The sequence below is a fragment of the Myotis davidii genome, unplaced genomic scaffold (genome assembly GCF_000327345.1).
Source record: "Myotis davidii unplaced genomic scaffold, ASM32734v1 scaffold238, whole genome shotgun sequence".
NCBI classification, from domain to species: domain Eukaryota; kingdom Metazoa; phylum Chordata; class Mammalia; order Chiroptera; family Vespertilionidae; genus Myotis; species Myotis davidii.
Window position 1 is genome coordinate 5,268,829 of NW_006293779.1, and position 4,687 is coordinate 5,273,515.

General features: G+C 52.6%; 1 protein-coding gene across 1 annotated transcript in view; it reads left to right on the plus strand.

Annotated features, from left to right (window-relative positions):
• The first annotated feature begins 4,528 nt into the window (after positions 1-4,528).
• The window catches only part of OST4 (oligosaccharyltransferase complex subunit 4 (non-catalytic)), a 1,496-nt gene continuing 1,337 nt past the window's right edge, over positions 4,529-4,687 (plus strand). Inside the window, exon 1 of the mRNA XM_006767584.2 lies at positions 4,529-4,534. The gene's annotated coding sequence lies outside the window, so the exon portion shown is untranslated. The remainder of the gene's footprint in view (positions 4,535-4,687) is intronic.

The window sequence follows — 4,687 nt, forward strand, 5'->3', positions numbered from 1 at the left end:
GGAAGAGGGGAGGACTGTGAAGAGAGGAGAGCCTGGAGAGCTCAGCAGAATATCACTCACCGTCCAGTCTAGCTCCCTCCTTTTACGATGTGAAAATTGAGACTCAGAGAGGGAGAGTAATTTGTCCAAGGTAATACAGCAAGTTAAGAGCAGAGCTGAGATTAAGATCTAAATACCTAGTCAGTGACTTGGGAGAAAAAGGGAGAATAGGAGAGGGGGCTACTGGGCCAGGGCAAAGGACAAGGACTCCATGAGGCAGGCAGGAAATTCAGAGAAGCCAGAGGGGAAGGAAGGAGTCTGGAAATGGGGGAGCAACCTTGTCAAGCATGGAGAACTTGGGCAAGAGGAGACTCTCATTCTAAAAAGGCCAAATGAATATGGGCCCCAGACTAGTTTTGGGGAGGGTCAGGCATAAGGGGGGGAGGGAGGGGGGAGACAAATTGAGCCCACTACAGAGTAAAGGAAGTCACTCCTTTGCATGGAGGCAAGTCTGATAGCCTCTGTAGCAGCTGGGGACTCATAGGACTCAGCGTCAGCCTGATCTGACAGGCAGCGCCTCCTGGGATGTTGGGATCTGTCAGCGGACCCCTCTCCATCCGTGGGCCCCTCTCCACCACCTGGCCCTCAGTGCTGTGCTCTGGACCAGGTCCTGTGTGGAGGGACACTTGGGAGGGCTGAGCGGAAGTACTAGGAGAGCGCAGTGTGCTGAGCACGGTGGAGGCGCCCAGGTGCAAAGGCATGTGTGTGTGACTCAGTAAGGAGCAGCCGGGGCTATTGAGGAACAGGACGCAAGCTCCGAAACAGAAACTGACATAACGCGGGATAGACAGAGCGCCTAGGGGGCCAGGCCGATGGAGGAGGCGTGTTGTGGGCAAGAGGAGCGGAAAGACAGCGGCTGCTGCGGGAGTCAGAAAAGAGGTGTTGGAAGACACAGAGAGGTTTCAGGTTGGGAAATGTGGTCTTCCTCAGTTTCCCCATCTATAACTTGGGAGTAATAATAGTGCCTCCTTCCTAGGTCTGTGAGGGCTGTTAATACACACAGAGTTTAGAATACTGCCTGGCATGTGGTAAATGCGCAGTTAGCTTTTATTTGTGTCAAGAAGTCACATAGAAAGTCAGAGAAGTGCATTGCGGAAAAATCAGGGAGAGCCTCAGATGACTGGCTAAGAGCCTGGATTGCACAATTTTGAGGAGGGGATCAGCATCCCCGCAGAGAGAAGACGGAAGACGACGGAAGACTGTCAGCAAGAACAGTGGGCAGGGTGTTAGGGCATGAGGATGCTGGTTCCAGCTCCTCCTCTAACTACGTTATCACTTTGAGCAAGTCCCGGGACTCCACTGGTGTTCTGTTGTCTAAGGTCCCTTCCAAATTCTGCACTGCGAAGTGGTGCAGACCTGAAAGAGAAGGCTGGGTACCAGGGGAGCAGATGACAGGAGACACCAGCGAAGATGCCAGGGTTCTAGCCAGGATGGGTAGGTTGAGAGGAGGAGCAGGTTTGAAGGAAAGAAAGATGACCTTGATTTAAACATAAAGCTATTTAAAGCTAAATAGCTTTATTAGGCTTCACAGATGTTGCTTTTTTTTACAAATAGAAAATGTTACACATGTTTACAAATTTACTTCCTTCACCAGCAAAAGCATTACGACTCGCTTTATTGCAATATTCACTTACTTGCTGTGGTTAGGAACCGAACCCGCAATATCTCCGAGGTAGGCCTGTACTTGAGTTTAACGTGAGAGTAACACATCTCAATAGAAATAGATGTCCAGGAGATGATTCAAAATGTGGATCTTGATTCTGGGAACCGTTTGCAGGGCAATGATTGGAAGCCATGGGAGGATGCCACCAACTCTTCAATGTGACTGAATGACCGGCCTCTGAGGTCCTAAGAATGCTAAGGGTTGGGAGCAATGCAACAAGAAGACGGGATGGTGAGAGTAAGCCCTGGAACCAACAGACATGGGAGTCTGTGGCTGCCCCTTAGAGGTGTCGGATGGAGATCCTGATTTCAAAGTTGCTGCCGGTAGAAGGTTGCAGCTTCATCCCTGGTCTCAGCATCAGTTCTAGGCCCTGGCTCTGGCAGGAAGCCAACCCACTTCCTCTCTAGGTTGTCCTGGCCACTGATGTAGGCTTTCTTTCTCTGTTCTTTCCCCTCTTCTCTCCCTCGGGAGGCCTCTGGCAACCTGAGGAGTCATCCCAGCCATCTCGTCACTTCCCAGTTGTCACCCATCCCTTTGCCTGCCCCCTTAAGTTTAAAAACCGGTTATATTTTAAGTGTGTCAAGTCAGAAATGTTGGCTTTGAAATACAATTGCAGTATGTTACATATCATTTAGTCCTATAATTAGGGGCCAAGACCTCGGGGCTGACAGGGATGTCTGTGAAACATCAAATAAATCAGTGGCTCTGGGTTCACTGGGGAGGCCCGAGGCGTTGGGCAAGAGGCTGTAGGGGAAACTAAGATGAGGGAGAATGCCATGGTGGCTGCAGTGGTAGTATTGGCAGATGGCCACAAATTTCCAAAGCAATTGGAATTCTTGAGGTCAGCTAGGCTAAGTCCCTGGGGCACTAGGACAGTATCTATTTTATAACCACTCCAAGATGAGGAATTTCCAAGGGTCTAGTGCCAATGGGCAATCTTGGCTCTACGACGTAACTCATTCAGTCGACCATCACTGAACAACGAGCTCGTGCCCAGGGCGGGCCAGGGGACACCAGTAGTAGTAAGGAACATTTTATCTAAGCATCTGTCAGAAGATAAATATTGAGAGGGGGAAAAGGGGGGAATAATATGAATTAGGCCGTGAGTCATGCAAACCCAGATGGGAATTCAAACTTGTGGGGACTCTTGAGCAAAAGTCTACTCCTCCTCTCAAATGCATACATTTCCTTTTCCTTCCAACCCTTCTACAGGTGCAATACTTTAGGTACCAACCTCCCTGGACTCAGGGTTCAGTCCCCTTCTCCCAGGTCTGGTTGATTTCTTCTCCTGAGTCTAATTCGAAACTCATCTTTTCCTTGAAAATGTCACACTAATCACAAAGATTAAGCTGCACATGTGCCCCCTCCAGATCCTCTCCCTCCTCCAATTCTTCACAGGATGAGGCTGTGCCTGTCCCATTTCCCACATACTCTTCTACCCAAGCTGTTTTCAAGCTTTATTTGTTCTTAGCTGGGTCTAGTTTTGTCCTGGAGACCATTTTTGTTTCAGTTTCTCTAGGCACCAGGCCAAGTGACCCATTCAAGGCTGAAAAAGTCTCAGTGACCTAGGCACAGGAAGTTGTGGGAGGTGAAGGACATTTCTGGATGGCTCTAAAATACATCCTTTTCCTCTTGTCCCTGACCCAGGACAGCCTACTGAGATCAAATAAATCAGTGGCTCTGGGTTCATTGATCAGAGGAAAGAGAATCAGGTAACACGGTCTCTAACAGGTCGTAGGACTGTGGTCAAAACAATTGCCTCCTGGGCCTGTTTCCTTCTTTATAAAACGATCTTGGAGGCACCCTTCCGCTCTGACAGTCTAGGAAGCCTGGCACCTGGCTCCGCGGGTTCAGGACGGGCTTGGAAATCTGAAGCACCTCATGCCATTGGCAGTCTGGAAAGTCTGCTTTCCAGGATCTAGTTCTGTTCCAGTCGTAGCTCTAAGATCTGCTTGGACCTGAATCTGCTTCAGATTTCCAGGGGACATGAAGCCTAATGTGTGTAATCCTTTAAGACCTAGACCCTTGTTCTCGCCGAGCAGAGCTGGGAACAGACTGGCCCCTCGAGGAAACACATTCTGGGGTTTCAAGGTTATGTGGAGGGGACATGGGCTTGGGATTCTAAATAGGAAACCTCTGGGAAATACTGGGTGAGGGCTGGGGTGAGTGGGGAGGCCAGAGGAGCCAGGACTAGGGAAGGCAGAGGCTGAGCTTAGGAGTTACTGGACCAGAGCATGGCGGACACGCTGGTGACGGTCCCAGGCCAGGAAGGCCACGCTGGGCGAGCGCACACCAGCGCACTGTGCACACAGGCGGCACTGGTCCCCCACCCGCTGCCCGGCCCCATGGGAACGCCTGTGGTTTTCTTTGGCTCAGGAGCAGCAGCGTCCCCTGAGCCCGGGCCCCTCTACCGCAAAGCAACTGGCTTCCATTACCCCTGTCAGCTCCGGCCCAGCCCCCCGCCCAGCCTGGCTCCGTGCCGTTCCCTTTTATGGTGAAGCGAGGACGGGGAAGCCAGGGGTGAGGGCGGAGTGAGCAGCTGCTGGCTGGGCAGCGGGCTAGAGCCCCAGCGGCTTCTCCCCTCACCGGACCCCGACAACACCCCGTCATCTTTCTCCTTCCTCCTCGTGACCCTACTCTGCTCGGAACCCACGGCCCCTCCGGCTTATCCCGGCCATTCCTCCCCGCTCCCTCCCTCACATCCGGGGGGTGATTTCCCACTTGGCCGAAGTCCCACGATTTGGGGTTAGATTTCGGAGGGTTCGCCCTATTTCCGACGCCTACCCTGGGGGTGGGGGTGGGGAGAGCCAGGGTAAGGGAGGCGCTGGTCAGGTAGGGTACGGGGCGCAAGGGCTGGCTCCGAGGAGAGCAGCACCCAGTTGTTTCCATTCGGCACCACCTATCATCCCTCACCCCACTGCTGGGCCAGGCAGGGGATCTGAGGGCAGGGACCAAAGGAAGCACCTGGCCGGCCGGGCCGGGCCG